The sequence below is a fragment of the Oncorhynchus clarkii genome, chromosome 22, assembly GCF_045791955.1.
Source record: "Oncorhynchus clarkii lewisi isolate Uvic-CL-2024 chromosome 22, UVic_Ocla_1.0, whole genome shotgun sequence".
NCBI lineage: Eukaryota > Metazoa > Chordata > Actinopteri > Salmoniformes > Salmonidae > Oncorhynchus > Oncorhynchus clarkii.
In genome coordinates this window covers 27,862,222-27,879,583 of record NC_092168.1, presented here as the reverse complement: position 1 = coordinate 27,879,583, position 17,362 = coordinate 27,862,222, and positions in this window count along the sequence as shown.

Sequence of the window (17,362 nt, the reverse complement as noted above, 5' to 3'; positions counted from 1 at the left end):
TTTTACTCGTGATGTGTTTACTCTGTTCAGCAATCACATGTAATATTTTAGTGAAAATAATGATTTTGTAAAATTTGAATACCACTTGAATATATGGTGCATTACAGTATATACAGTACATCTTCTGCACTATTTGGGAATTGATAAAAGCTGTTATTTTTTACTATCTGAAGTGGATGATTGCTTGACATTGCTATAGTTGCAGTAGTGTTCTGCCAAGGCATGCTGTCTGCCTCTGGCATGGAGTCAAGGCTTCAGCCTGCTGGCACATACATCCCTTCTAGAGAGGAAACCTGCAGAGGAAATGTGACATTACTGAGGAGACAAGCAGAGAGGACTTAGGTTGTAGAAGTCTGGTAGGCCTACAACATGTCTCTGCTTTTATGACCTGACTATCTCTGTCTGACTCATGTTGCCAGAGAATATATCTGAAAAAGATGTGTGTGTTTGTGTGTATTGAAATATGAAATGGGTAATATCTTTACCTTGCCCTCTGATAGGCTGATATAACTTAACCTTTAAAGTTTAGGGGTGGAGGTGGTTGGATTTGGGATTGATGCTGTGTTCACTTGCCATTTGGAACTAGGAAACTCAGAAATGTCTGACTTGCTGACTGGTTGTAGTTATACAAGTACAGCATTCAACCAGTTAGCAAGTCAGAAATGTCTGTGTTTCCTAGTTCCGACTAGCACGTGAACACAGCATTAGTGTAGGACTACAACATTCGGACAACCCCAGCCAGTAGTGTCAGGAGAGACCAGCTGACCAATCAGAACCAGTAGAGGTCCCAACCTCCCTCTCCTCTTTAAACTATAACATTTTTAAATATCATACCTCCATGAATCAAATAAATCAACACTCTAAAGACAAATACATTACTCAGCCGTAAGACATGAAGTGACTCGATTAATTGGGAAAATCAGGAAATGTAATTATTGTTAACGTTTTTGCTCAGGCTGCTGTGGGCAGGGTGGACAGGTAGCAAAGGCAGTCTGTTCTGATCCTCGGGCCAGAAGGTTGTGGGTGTGAATCCCTTGTGAGGTGAGAAGCTGTTTAACCTGAGGTAGGACCCAGCTGAACAAACGGCTGGAGGAATGTGGGAGATGTCTGAAATACTAAGTGAAGAGAGTCATTGGATAACATATAGACACATTAGAGGATGTGGGTTACAAAGGCAGGCAGGCTGTTAGGAAGCACCACTGCTGAGACCAGGCAGATGTATAGGATCCATTTCTCTGTTTCCCTTTCTGTGAGAACACGATCCCCCTATCCGTCAGTCGTTTTGAAATGTAAAAGGGCTGGTTTCTCCCGCTAGCTGACACTTTCCTGGTTTTAAAGAGAGGGACCGTGGCCAGTTATGATTGATAGACAAATCTAAATTATAGAATTATTATATAAATTATGAATACATTTTCATTCACTTATCTGAGACCATAATGTAGTTCTTAATCAAGTATTCAGTCAACAGATGAAATACTTTGTTAAGACATAGCAATAGAAAAAGACATGTTTAGTGTGATCATGCTTTTTTATTAGACTATTTCAGTTTGGTATCTATATTTTGCACAAGTCATTTCTGAAAATGAATAATATCTTTGCAAAAATATTAGTCCAAATACAAATTTGCTCAAATGTGTCCATTTAACTCATTTGAGATGTTTTATTTTCAAAAGAAATGTAATCAATAAATATATAGAGCAAAATTTAACAGAAAACTAACAAAGTCAAAAGCTTCAGACTGAATTTTCATTGAAAGAACAACAATCTGTGAACTTGTGACTTTTAGACAGAAACATAAACAACAACGTTTGAGTTGATGATCGTGTTAACTAATGATCGTGTTATCTGAAATGTTTGCAGTTGTTTTAAAAACCTGTTCATCTGGGAGCAGTCATATTTAGGATATGAGTAGAAACTCCAGTTGGGGCAGGTATGCCTGGGCTCCTCTACGCTTCATTATTAGAGAGAGAACCGTAAACTAAGCAGCCTGCAGATCCTGTGTCTCAGAGCCATCTGTTGTGTGCTGTAATTTCTAATTACATGCCAGTGCTGGAGGACTGTAGGACCATATGTGTTGGTGGCAGTGTTTGTCGGGCCTAAGCCTACTCATTTTCTAGGAGTGATTTATTACTGATTGTGCACATCAGAAACCTTGAGAGAGAGAAGCAGAGGCAATTGCAGAGAGCGACAAATAAGTTTTCAGACAGTGACCTGAAATTTGACAGAGATTATTGACCTCATATCCAGTGTTAATCATGTCTTTGGGCCTTAATGCAACTTACTGTATTTACTGTCTCCTATACTAGCCCAGCAGGATGTCACACCTTAACAAACATTACCACGAAGGCAGATAAGAGACTGCGTGTTTGGTTCTCGGCAAAGTCAAAATACTTAACACACTTTACTCCCACAAGAATCTGATCATTACGATGTCACCTGACATTAATCACCTGTGCTCCATGCAGCAGTCTCCTAGGACTTGACCCAACAACCATCTGGCCCCAAATCCCTGAGCCCTGACTGCAGCTGGGCATCCATCTGACAGCTGGTCGGTCCTCACTGGTCCCCCTCGCTCCACTCCCCTCCACACACTAACACCAGGTCTGTTTGCAACATGGAGAATGTAAAGAGATTACACCAAAATTAAATGCAAATTGAAATGACAGGGTTTGGTTCAGAGAGAGGGAGGAGGTTCCAGAGCTATGAGAACTTCAGTGTAAAGCGATACCCTTCCTAGACTGAAGAGCAACGTGCTGACAGCGATGGGCCCCACAGCATATATTACACATAGGCGCACAAACACATGTAAACACACACATGCACGCGTGCACAGACAGACACACGGAAATACACACAAATGTCACTAACTTAAAACAGTCTCCATCTTGATTTGTGCTTACTCATGAAAGTGAACCATGAACCAGGTGATGCTAGACTTTTGCACCAGGTGAGCTTGGAGCAGGTAACGTTCTAGGGACCAGTTAAAATAATGTAGATATCAAAATCTTGTTAATTAGTTGTTAATTAATCATGAATTAACTATCACTAATTAATCTAGATAATTGCAGCTGAATCTTTTCTGTAAACTGACGGAGTGTTTTGAACATCTGTATAGAGACAAAACGTCTGAACTTCACTCCCTCTCTGACTTTTAAACTATACAAAATTAGATGTTATAATGTTGAGGGTGTTTGTTTTTAGCAACCCTTGAACATACACATACACACACACACTCCTGCTAGTTCACACTGGATTACTGACACTTGAGGGAACAGTGTTTTCAGTGTTCTGACGCTTCATCAGTCATCAGGTTGTGAGAGAGGCGGGCGATGCTGTCGTCATTGCCGCCCTCCACCATGTGTTAATACAGGGTAATGATTTAATCATCAGAGACATATAGGCTGAGCCAAAGTAAACCCCATTCTCTAGCTGGGATCAACCACAGTACCTCGCTCCATGCAGAGTTCATTCACTGTATGTGAGTTTGTGTGTGTGCCATGCAAGGCTGTTTAGCTACAATCTTGTAAAAACTATTTTCTTTTTCCTCCCACATTATTGAACCCACTGTCACCCAAATTGAGTTTGGCTCTGTGGAACCCAGTCTCAGCATGGATTCAGGGAGACTTCACATCTAAAGAGACAGTCATTATTTTACTGCATGGACACTAAATTAATAATGTCAGTCTGACTAATCATGGTCCTCAATTGTGGTCAAATCAGGAGAAGTCTTGTTCTACTAGCATCAGTCGTTTTCTGATAAACCCGAGCATTGATTTATGCAGGAGGCTGGCTTTGATTACACGCTAACTGACATGTAGTCATCCCCAGACCTTTGATATTGTGGAGATGAGCAGCGAACACACACTCTTGTGTGTTGTCTTGATCCGACTTGACACTTCCTCTCTTGTAGAAATAGCTTTCATGGAAATTCACATCTATTAGATAGGCTCATAGTCTTAAAATCCCATTAGAGAAAACCTACTGGACACAAACTGGTTGAATGCATTTTCACAATATTTCAACAACGAAATATACCTAAGGACGATATATCAATAAGGAAAGGTCCTTGGATTCACGAAATGTCACCAATGTAACCTATTTTTCGAACACAATGCAAAACAGGTTGTATGTTTAATCTTCGGTGTAGACATGCTAACATTACAGTACCTGCTCACTCATTGTATAATGAAAATATACCTATACAAAATAGATGTTACGGTGCTGTCTAGCAGGGTTCTAGTCCTCTGGACTGAGTAGCAGTGAGTGTCCCCCCCCCCCCCCCCCCGCCGCTCTGTCAGCACTACAACAGAAAACAAGACAAGGTGCTGAAATAGACCCCCCTCAGGGACCCCCTACCCCCCTCCCTCTTTTTTTTCTCTCTCTCTCTCTCTCTCTCACACACACACACACACACACACACACACACACACACACACGCACACACACACGCACACACACACGCACACACACACACACACACACACACACACACGTGAGAGAGAAAAAGAAAGCCAGAGAGAAAGAGAGACTATGACGATCTCTCTTGCTTCATGGCGGTTGGTTGATGTCCAGGCCCAGGTGACCCCTGGTCGTGTGGTTGGTGTTCTGGTGTCAGTCACATCCGATGCTGCCTGTGACAAGAGATAATTCACTTTAAGCCCCTCTCTGTCAGGCCTGGGGGGTTCTAGCCCGGTTGCTCTGCTCTGCCTGTCTCTCTCTGCTGCCTGCCTGCAGGCTACAACAGACAGACAGACATGCTGCTGCTTTAATAAAAGCCAGACCCTCCTCAGGGAAGAAAACATTGCTTTACACAAAATACTTTAGTGCAAAAAATGTTTATTATCCTTCCAGAGACTTTCACTCTAAGAAAATAATAGAAGGAGTTTGGGGAATGTTCCTGCAGGCCTTATGCGGCCGGCCCATAGAGGAACCTTCCACTAAATAAAGCAGTGATATTCATATTTTTTTCTGACCTTCCCAGCCCCCTCCTTTTCCTCAATCCATCCATCCATCCCTCCACTCATCTGTCCATCCACTTGGGTGGCGGATACCCCGTGGTCTCACCCGGCCACAGTGTCAGAGGGGAGGGCCTGTCTTTCAGTGTCAGGATACAGCCGTGTCGGGGATCCGTTGATCCACACTGAGGCCAATACACAGCGCTGCAGAGCCCCAGGCCTCCCAGCCCAGGCCCACGGTGGGCCGCTGCCCCCTGCCTGGCTCTATTATCACAGGTGGGCCGTCGGTCGCCACCACCCTGCCCATTCTTTCCTCAGCTCAGGAGGGGTGGTCAACAGGTCTCTGGCCCAATACATATTCCTGGACAAGGGGGTAGGCCCAAATACATAGCCTTTTGGAAGGGGATAGGGCCACAACGTTGCAAGGTTGGTGATGGTCGTGGAGGAGGGTGAGGAGTCGAGTCGTGGAGGATCAAAAATAAATCCCCCAAATGGCTGTGTGGTGAAAGAACAGACAATTAGTAATCTGTGGAGAGTGATGAAAGGGTGAGGCTGTCACTCATCGAGCTGGCAGCTTCGCACCACTTTTCAGCAGGCTGCTGGACAGGCAGGAGGGGCCTCAGGAGATCTGCTGGCTCCAGCACAAAATGGTCCTTGTTGTTTTTCCCTCCATTTTCCACAGATGGACTGTCTTTCAGAATTAAATTGAAAAGTCTGCAAAAATTCTGTAGATGGCAATGTACAGTACACAGTCAATGAAGGAAGGCCCAACCTCCATACATTTACTTAAACTCAAATTTGACTTGGGTGCTAATTTAACAAACCATGTGTGAGAAGAAGAGAGGAGGGCAATAGCAAAAAAGAGGGGATAAAACAAAACCCTCCTTCCCTGTACCAACAGAGATGAAGTGGAAGAACCTGCAGACACACTTTGATACAAGGGGATGAAATTCTTATTAAGTGAGGGAGGAGGAGAGAAGAGTAGAGCAGGAGAGACCAACCTCATGTGGAGGGCCAGGAAAAAAATACACCTGAGGATCTGTATTTTTCAGTCATCTATTTCCTGTGTTTGAAGGTTGCAAAATACACTTGTCACTTAAATCTCGCTGGATTGATTGCTATCATTTTACTCTTGCAACTCTTTCATGCTCCTGCTGTGCCTGTCGTTTTTTCCCATTTACATGACGACTGTGAAAATTGTTTTAACATCCTGGTAATGGCTGAAATGAGAAGATTTTGATGGATGTTAATTTCTTGTGAAAGTAATCATTTAATACAGTTGAAATGTTTACAAATTAGATGCTCTGAAATTAAAGCAACTTCCAAAAATGAACACTTGGATTATAGTGATATTCGCAAACAATTAAGTATGTATAGAATAGATAGGTGTAATCTAGAGCCAAGCCTGTTGATTTTTAATCTGAGGGTATCCTGCTATTGACACACTTGTTAAATTATGCAAAAAAACGTGACAACAACAGTAATTAATGAGGCAGTCTCGACCGTGCAGGTGAGTGCAGGAGGCCTAAACAGAGCAAGTTGTTGGTGGTTGCAGCCCTGTTCCACCCCTTTATGTTAATTTATTCATATATACAAATTGTGTAAATTAGGCACACATACAGTTGAAGTCGGAAGTACACCTTAGCCAAATACATTAAACTTAGTTTTTCACAATTCCTGACATTTAATCCTAGTAAAAATCCCCTGTTTTAGGTGGTAGCGTCCCACCTCGCCAACAGCCAGTGAAATTGAAGGGCGCCAAATTCAAAACAACAGAAATCCCATAATAAAAATTCCTCAAAACATACAAGTATTATACACCATTTTAAAGATAAGCTTCTTGTAAATCCAGCCACAGTATCCGATTTCAAATAGGCTTTACGGCGAAAGCACACCAAACTATTATGTTAGGTCAGCACCTAGTAACAGAAAACCATACAGCCATTTTCCAGCCAAAGAAGCCCTCACAAAAGTCAGAAATAGCGATTAAATTAATCACTAACCTTTGATGATCTTCATCAGATGGCACTCACAGGACTTCATGTTACACAATAAAAGTGTGTTTTGTTCGATAAAGTTAATCTTTATGTCCAAAAACCTCATTTGAAATTGGTGTGTTATGTTCAGAAATGCATTGTCTCAAACAAACATCCGGTGAAAGTGCAGAGAGCCACATCAAATTACAGATATACTCATAATAAACATTCATAAAAGATACAAGTGTTATGCATGGAATTATAGATAAACTTCTCCTTAATGCAACCGCTGTAACAGATTTCAAAAAGGCTTTTATGGCAAAAGCACACCTTGAGATTATGTTAGGTCAGCACCTAGCCACAGAAAAACATGCAGCCATTTTCTAGGAGAGGTGTCAGAAAAGTCAGAAATAGCATTATAAATATTCAATTACCTTTGATGATCTTGATCGAAATGCACTCCCAGGAATCCCAGTTCCACAATAAATGTTTGTTTTGTTCGGTAAAGTCCATCATTTATGTACAAATACCTCCTTTTTGTTTGCGCGTTTAATCCAAATTCCGACGAAAAGTTCAAAAAGTTATATTACAGTTCGTAAAAACATGTCAAACGATGTATAGAATCAATCTTTAGGATGTTTTTATCATAAATCTTCAATAATGTTTCAACCGGACAATTCCTTTGTCTTTAGAAATGAAAAGGAACGCATCGACCTCTCGCGGCCACGAGCATGATTTAGCTCATGGCATTCTGCCAGACACCTGACTCAAACATCTCTCATTCACTCCCCCTTCACAGTAGAAGCCTAAAACAAGGTTCTAAAGACTGTTGACATCTAGTGGAAGCCTTTGGAAGTGCAATATGACCCCATAGACACTGTGTATTGGATAGGAAAAGACTTGAAAACCCTCAGATTTCCCACTTCCTAGTTAGATTTTTTCTCAGGTTTCTGCCTGCCATATGAGTTATGTTATACTCACAGACATCATTCAAACAGTTTTAGAAACTTCAGAGTGTTTTCTATCCAAATCTACCAATATGCATATTCTAGCTTTTGGGCCTGAGTAGCAGGCAGTTGACTCCGGGCACCTTATTATCCAAGCTACTCAATACTGGCCCCCAGTCCCAAAGAAGTTAACCTTTAAAGGCACAGTCAACTTAGTGCATGTAAACCTCTGAACCACTGGAATCGTGATACAGTGAATTATAAGTGAAATAATCTGTCTGTAAACAATTGTTGGAAAAAATGACTTATGCACAAAGTAGATGCCCTAACCGAACTATAGTTTGTTAACAAGAAATTTGTGGTGTGGTTGAAAAACAAGTTTTAATGACTTCAACCTAAGTGTATGTATGTAAACTTCCGACTTCAACTGTAGCTATATTTTAATACAAAATATATATTTTAAATACCTGATACCATTAGAAAATGTATATATGAGAGCATTCTAAGATAAAAAATGTTTTAAAAAAATCTATTATAGGTCTACCGCTGGCCAATTGGATGGCTCAGATGACCATGTCTACAGGAATGTAGCGGGCATAAAAGAAAGCTACAGCAAAGTTTAGATCTCAAAACCATGACTAGAGAGAGAATGTCAATGAATACAGCAAAATGGTGGTTTTATGAGTGAGTTCTTACTCAGCACTGTCAACACTTTGTATTCAACACTTTTATAAGGCATAAAATGAGTGTTCTTCCTATTTCCAGCGCTACAAGCAGCACTGCAGCAGTAATGCATGAGTAGGAAAGTGTATCTCTAGGATTGCGTTGTTATTATTAGCGGCTTGTGTCTTTTTTAATATTAATGAATATTTCACTTTCTCTGTTCATAGGAGTAACAACATGAATTTGTGCATGAGGCAGAAATAATGTGGTGCAACTTGAGTTTCGCCATCAGCTGGAGGATGGTGTCGCTTTTTGGTCAGTGTCAGTGGAGGAAAGAGAGAGTGGAGGTATGTTGAGAGGCGGACCCTCACTCTGCTGCTCTCTCCCTCCACTGCGACTGACCATCAGATGCCGGCACCATCAGCCCAGCGAAATTATTTGAATGCATGCTCACTCAGCTGTGCTTCACAAGTAATACAACAACGGATCTATTACCGGTGTGATCATATAGCCTACCTCAAAATGGCCCAAACAACAATGAATTCACTGGCAGGGCAATATGGCCAATATGCGGTGATAATGTATTGGACCTATAGCTTACTGCACAAACCTCACTGCTACAATGCTGTTTTTAATTGGTTAAAACCTTGTGACTAAACCTCATGTTTTGAAAGCTCTGCGTTCCAATGCGTCCCTATTGAGCAGTGAATGGGCTATCAACCAGATTACTTTTTCTATGTATTCCCCAAGGTGTCTACAGCATTGTGACGTAGTTTTACGCCTTTATGTTGAAGAATACCCGTAAGCGGCTACATTGTGTAAGTGGTCACCTGATGGCTCTCAGAGTGATTCTCGCGTAAAATACGGAGGTAGCCATTTTTCCAATCGGTCCTACTGAAAAACCAATTGTCCCGGTGGCTATATTATCGATTAGATATTTGAAAAACACCTTGAGGATTGATTATAAACAACGTTTGCCATGTTTCTGTCGATATTATGGAGCTAATTTTGAATATTTTTTGGCGGCGTGGTGACCGCAATTTCCGGTCGATTTGTCAGCCAAACGTGAAGAACAAACGGAGCTATTTCGCCTACAAAAATAATATTTTTGGAAAAAAAGAACATTGGCTATCTAACTGGGAGTCTCGTGAGTGAAAACATCCGAAGCTCATCAAAGGTAAACTATTTATTTGATTGCTTTTCTGATTTTCGTGACCAAGTTACCTGCTGCTAGCTGGACATAATGCTATGCTAGGCTATCGATAAACTTACACAAATGCTTGTCTTGCTTTGGCTGTAAAACATATTTAGAAAATCTGAGATGACAGGGTGATTAACAAAAGGCTAAGCTGTGTCTCAATATATTTCACTTGTGATTTTCATGAATAGGAATATTTTCTAGTAATATTTATATCCGTTGCATTATGCTAATTAGTGTCAGTCGATGATTACGCTCCCGGATCCGGGATGGGGTGTCACTAGAGGTTATTAATGTTGCACAGGCTTACATTTTTAAAAAAAAATCTGAGTGGCAGATCTCGGCAAGTATCACTCAGTGATTTTGACTCAGAAAAGTTAAGGTGACCACTGTTCTAGAGTTTCCCCTGTTAACACTATCAACGTTTCCCTTTACTGTAGCAATTGTGATAGAATCAATGTAATATTAGCCACTTTCAATACAACATACCAAAACAAAACTTTACATAGACCGATGTGGCATAGACCAACAGACCACTACCATATATGGATCTGTGCCATTTACTTTGAAATGGACTGTGTTTACAGCATGAGCAGTGAGTAATGTAGAGTGAGTACTGTAGATGTGCTTGTTTTGAGATCAAAACGAAGGCTGCATGTAGCCATGTGTGCACATTTTGTTCATATCCTTCGCTAGTTAGTCAGTTATTAGCCCAGTTATAGATCATTTGTAGTCAGCAATAAGGGAGTGATTGCTTCCTACAAGAGCACAAAACATGTATATATCTAGACATCTTTGAAATGCAAGTTAGGTAAAGAGCTTTTATGTCTTAAAGGGGTAGTGTTGTATTTTGAGACAGGCTTGAATAAGTTAAGTGACCAATAGGCAGAGGGTAGCAAAATTTGAATGATTCTCTATAATAATGGTATGGGAAAAACAATGCATTTTATTTTGTAAAGTGGTTTCTTGCAACAAACAACGCAACCACATTGTCAGTCACCTCCTTGTCTGAAGGACAAGTGGATAAACAGGTTAATGTTAAGCCCTGTTTTTTTTTTTCAAAAGTCTCATGGAATGTAGGCCTACGTTGAACACCACACATTGTCTGCTACTGCAGGCTGAATGACAGAACAGCTATTTCCATGTTAAAATGTTATGGGATGCATTTTCTCCATTGTTTTTGATAGTAGGCAATCCTGGTAGGCCTACATTATGATCAAATAGCCACAGTAGCCTACATGGCCACTGTTAAAACTGTAATTTAAAGCCTAGAGCTTCAGTGTTCACAGTAAACACGCGCTGGAAGTTGCACAGAACTTTTACAACATTTAAGTTTGTGCTCAGCAGACCTGAAATTTTCCCCAGTACCAGAAAATATTTGAGGGAACATTGGTTAGAATTGCTTTTAACATTAGAATTGTTTTTAAAACCTTTTAACTATTTGGATGACCATTACTATACACACATATGCTGCTAGCCACACCAACCGCTAACCCAGATGGGAGAGGATCCCCACAGAGACCTTGTGAATTAGGAGCTCCGCGCCTCAGGAACTAATAATGAATATGGAATGATATTTGTGCAAATACAACCAGATGCAAAGGTGGGGAAAACCAAGAGCAGATGTTGGTTACGGGGACAAAATAAGGGGTCTGAAGTGAACTCTGAGGACTCAGAGGACCGAGTGTGCCCTCCAAACATGTGAAATCCAATCCGCCTCAGTGTATAATCATATCGCCCTCGTAATGAGGGAGGTATGGAGCAGAGTTCTGCAGCTGCTGGGGAAGGTTTAGGAGCTGGCCAGACACAACACCAACCAATTAGACATAGGTTTCAGACAGAGAGGAAACCACACGTCTGTCACACAGCTATTCATGTGTGTAAATATGGTAGGAGGATAGCGTAAACTAAAGCATAGCCTATACTGTGCCTACCCAATACACAAGAAAAAGACATGCAAAAGACAAACAACATTTAAAGGAATTGAAAATATAGGGTTTTTACCAAATACACGGTTTTTGTTCATTATCAAATATATATTTTTTTTACCACAGTCATAGGAATCATACAAATAGCCTGTGTTAATTAAAACATGTATCATTAAAGGGCTCAATTGTATTTTTTAACCATGAAATAACTTAATGGCTCAGAAAAAATAATATTATTGCCTACAAACATTTGCTGTCTCCCCATTTCAAAGGGATAGACAAATTGAGCGTAGGTTAGCTTTTCTGAGGATGACTGCGGATTCACTGTTTTAAGTATACTGGGATTGAGTCTTCATGCCTTTGTGATCAAGCACATGGTTTGAAAATGGAGTATAGACCAGAGATCCGGGAATGATTACACCACAGGGCGTAGAATGTCCCTCGCAAATCTACCAAGACCTGGCCGTCCCTCTAAACTTTCAGCTCATACAAGGAGAAGACTGATCAGAGATGCAGCCAAGAGGCCCATGATCACTCTGGATGAACTGCAGAGATCTACAGCTGAGGTGGGAGACTCTGTCCATAGGACAACAATCAGTCGTATATTGCACAAATCTGGCCTTTATGGAAGAGTGGCAAGAAGAAAGCCATTTCTTAAAGATATCCATAAAAAGTGTTGTTTAAAGTTTGCCACAAGCCACCTGGGAGACACACCAAACAGAAGGTGAAGAAGGTGCTCTGGTCAGATGAAACCAAAATTGAACTTTTTGGCAACAATGCAAAACGTTATGTTTGGCGTAAAAGCAACACAGCTGAACACACCATCCCCACTGTCAAACATGGTGGTGGCAGCATCATGGTTTGGGCCTGCTTTTCTTCAGCAGGGACAGGGAAGATGGTTAAAATTGATGGGAAGATGGATGGAGCCAAATACAGGACCATTCTGGAAGAAAACCTGATGGAGTCTGCAAAAGACCTGAGACTGGGACGGAGATTTGTCTTCCAACAAGACAATGATCCAAAACATAAAGCAAAATCTACAATGGAATGGTTAAAAAATAAACATATCCAGGTGTTAGAATGGCCAAGTCAAAGTCCAGACCTGAATCCAATCGAGAATCTGTGGAAAGAACTGAAAACTGCTGTTCACAAATGCTCTCCATCCAACCTCACCGAGCTCAAGCTTTTTTGCAAGGAGGAATGGGAAAAAATGTCAGTCTCTCGATGTGCAAAACTGATAGAGACATACCCCAAGCGACTTACAGCTGTAATCGCAGCAAAAGGTGGCGCTACAAAGTATTAACTTAAGGGAGCTGAATAATTTTGCACGCCCAATTTTTCAGTTTTTGATTTGTTAAAAAAGTTTGAAATATCCAATAAATGTCGTTCCACTTCATGATTGTGTCCCACTTGTTGTTGATTCTTCACAAAAAAATACGGTTTTATATCTTTATGTTTGAAGCCTGAAATGTGGCAAAAGGTCGCAAAGTTCAAGGGGGCCGAATACTTTCGCAAGGCACTGTAACTTTGGTCCAGTGGGAGTGAGATTTTTAAAGAGGGTGGATCCAGGCCTTTTGGCGGATCCACGGGTGGTTTTATGTTGGGTGGAAAACCCAGGTTGGGTGGGTCCTGTTCAGTCGGTAAAGGTAACCTGAAGTGAACTTGTGATTTTTGTTTGTGTTTCTTTAGATCAGAGAGAGCAGGCACTCGGAACGACGCAAATTGGGGAAAGATCTTTGACTTGCTTTGCGCTTAGGTGCAGGGCACCATTGAAGGGAGTGATTTCTGGGGTAACATTAGGTGTGGAGGTGGAGCAATTGAAATGGAAGATTCCTGTGAAGCATGTTGTTTGGTGCGACACAGACCCAGTGGAGGGAGTGGTGAAACGGAGGTGACACATTGTTATTTTGAGCTTTTATTTTATTTTTATGGAAAAACATTTTTTTTAAGGCTTTACCTGACAAAGTAATGTTAGGATAAATGAGTTATAAATCCACTGCGATGTTATAGGTGTCATGTTTATGGGCATGTCACAGCAGTGTGTAGGAGGGAGATTCCAAGATGTGGGAAGTTTGCAGGACATGGGACCGAGGAAGGTGTCGTGTCGGTGAAAAAGTTGTGTGTTTCAACTGTAGGGGTATCTATGTCGCTATGGATCAGAGGTGTCCGATGCGAGAGAGACAGGTTGAGGTGGCAAGGGTCAGAGTAGTGCAGAAGGTACCGAGGCTGAGGCAGTGAAGAAAGTAGAAGATGGTGGATCAAGGGTGAGGGATTCTGAGAGGATCCCTGTGAATAGTAGATCTGTGCCAAAACAGAGTGATTGGCCAATGTTTCAGTAAGGTTGACTTCTTAGCGTTCATAGCAATGGTTATTAACTGTACCACAGAGATGGAATGTAAGTGGTGGAAAAAGTACCCAATTGTCATTCTTGAGTAAAAGTATAGACACTTTAATAGAAAATAACTTAAGTAAAAGTGAAAGTCACCCAGTAAAATACTTATTGAGTAAGTCTAAAAGTATTTGGTTTTAAATATACTTAAGTATCAAAGCCAATTGCTAAAATATAGTATCAAAACTAAAAGTAAAAGTATAAATAATTTCAAATTCCTTATATTAAGCAAAGCAGACAGCACCATTTTCTTGTCTTTAAAATTTACAAATAGCCAGGGGCACATTCCAACATTCAGACATTATTTACAGAAGATGCATGTGTGTTTAGTAAGTCCACTAGAACATAGGCAATAGGAATGACCACGTTTTCTCTTCACAATTTTTTACTCTGGGTAGTCAGGTAAAATGTAAGGAGCAAAAAGTACATTATTTTCTTTAGGAATGTTGTGACGTAAAAGTTGTGAAAAACATAAATAGTAAAGTAAAGATACTCCAAAACAACTACTGAAGTTGTGTATATTTGTATTTTTCCTGTTTTTTATAACAAAGTGTAATGGATCTATACTATAGTTCAGCTGGGGGCGGTAATGCAACATATTGGATGCCAACCGCAGTTAAACCCCACAAAGAAGAAGAAGCAGCTAGGCTACAGTAGCTGAGTATTATTTTTATTGCGCTGTTCAAATCATCAAATCTAATCAAATTGTATTGGTCACAAACACATGGTTAGCAGATGTTAATGCGCGTGTAGCAAAATGCTTGTGCTTCTAGTTCCGACATTGCAGTAATATCTAACAAGTAATCTAACAAATTCACAACGACTACCTTATACACACAAGTGTAAAGGGATGAAAAGAATATGTACATATAAATATATGGATGAGCGATGGCCGAACGGCATAGGCAAGATGCAGTAGATGGTATATAATACAGTATATATGAGATGAGTAATGTAGGAAATGTAAACATTATTAAAGTGCCATTATTTAAAGTTTAAATCCATTTATTAAAGTGGCCAGAGATTATGTCAGTATGTTGGCAGCAACCTCTATGTTAGTGATGGCTGTTTAACAGTCTGATGGCCTTGAGATAGAAGCTGTTTTCAGTCTCTCGGTCCCAGCTGTGATGCATCTGTACTGACCTCGCCTTCTGGATGATAGTGGGGTGAACAGGCAGTGGCTCGGGTGGTTGTTGTCCTAGATGATCTTTTTGCTACACCTGGCTATCAGCGAAGCCTTGTCTGGCTGCAAAACAGTTCATTCAGCCTCATTTACTGCCTTTAAAAAAAACATAGCTGATATGGCTGACTTGCTTAAAGAGGCATAAGGGGACAACAAGCGGATAAGAGGCAATCTGTAACGCAGGAGAGTCAATGAGGAAGAGGCTGATTTTCTCCTCATGATCCCCCTGCATAACCATGGCCAAGGAGATGGTGGCCTCCCTGATTAGCCCGGACCCTAATGGTTGACTATCCAGAGCGTGAACCGGGAAGGGTCTAACTACAGGAAAAATGGGGATCCCTAAACTAATGGCTAACGCTTTGTCGATAAAATTCCCAGCTGCGCCTGAATCGACGGGCGCCTTATGCTGGGAATGTGGAGAAAGCTCGGGGAAACAAACAGGCACAAACAGTTGATCAACAGAGGACTCTGGATAAGTGTGGTGCGAACTCACCTGGGGTGACGCCAGAGTGCCCTGCCTGTTGCCTCGACTCCCAGAGGAAACAACATGGCACCGACCGGCAGTGTGTCCTCTGCGGCCACAGATGGCTCCTCCTCCAGTCTCCCTATGAGCAGCCCCCCCTAACTCCATGGGCACCGGAGCAGGGGTGCTGGAAGATGGCAACGACAGAGCCCCCTCTGGACATCCTCGGGTGACCAGCAGGTTATCCAACCGGATGGACAAATCCACCAGTTGGTCAAAGGAGATGGTGGCATCCCTGCAGGCCAGCTCACGTTGGACGTCCTCTCATAGGCTGCATCGATAGTGGTCGATGAGGGCCCTGTTGTTCCAGCCTGCTCCAGCGGCCAAGGTCCGGAATTCCAGAGCGATTTCCTGGGCGCTCCTCGTCCCCTGTCTCAAATGGAAGAGCATTTCCCCCGCCGCTCTACCTTCGGGTGGATGGTCGAAGACTGCCCGGAAGCAATGGGTGAACTCCTCGAAGTGGTCCAAAGCAGCGTCCTCCTCTCTCCACATGGTGTTTGCCCACTCCAGCGCTCTTCCTGTGAGACAGGAAACGAGGGCAGCTACTCTCTCCCTTCCTGAGGGAGCTGGGTGCACAGTGGCAGAGACTCCCTGTCTCTCCCAGCGGTCCATGGTTTGAACATTGCGATCCATCATGGCACCATGTTGACTTAACATTGCCGAATGTTCCTGGACTCCTCTAACCGGGGTACCTGCTCCTGCCGACTTCGGCGGAAGTCGTGACAGTTGAATCAAGATGAGGTCAGTGATCTTCAGGTCGTAGCTCTAGAAAGGTCTGAGTTCCCGATTTACAATTCTGAGATGGACGAAAGTTCAAAATGTATTTTTCCAGTCGTAGCTAATTTTTCTCAAGTTTCCAGTTGTCTTGAACTCACAGTTAGCCATTGATTACTTCCAAACCACTCATTATTGAATTTGGGATTTCCAACTTTTTCTGTACCGTTTTTCCAATGGCCGATGAGCACCGATATGTTTTATTTTTAAATTCTCTTCATTTTTTTCTCTTCATATGACAAGGATTAAAAAGGATTTGCCAATAGATTGACGACTTAATTCATGATGATGACTGCTAGCTAAGATTTTTCAAGTATGATGTTGACATGATCAGTCTGTAGATTTAACATAATTTGGCGTCATTATACTGTGGCCAATGGCCTTGAGCGTTCTTGGATGGGCACTTCTAATGTAACTCTATGGCAGCCGACAAGGGGCTCGAATTTTAAAAGTCTACTCTTACAGGCGGACCAAACCAAAGCCATCACGCTCATGTTGATTTTGTACCCCCACAACAGACACGATCAGGACACGCAGGTTGAAATATCAAAACAAACTCTGAACCAATTATATTAATTTGGGGACAGGTCGAAAAGCATTAAATATTTATAGCAATTGATCTAGCTAGCTTGTTGTGGCTAGCTAATTTGTCTTGGGATATAAACATTGGGTTGTTATTTTACCTGAAATGCACAAGGTCCTCTACTCTGACAATTAATCCACGGATAAAACGGTAAACCTCGTCATCTTTCTTCCTTCCTCAGGCTTCTTTTTTACTTCTTTGGACTTTATATGGCGGTTGGCAACCAACTTTACAGTGTATTTC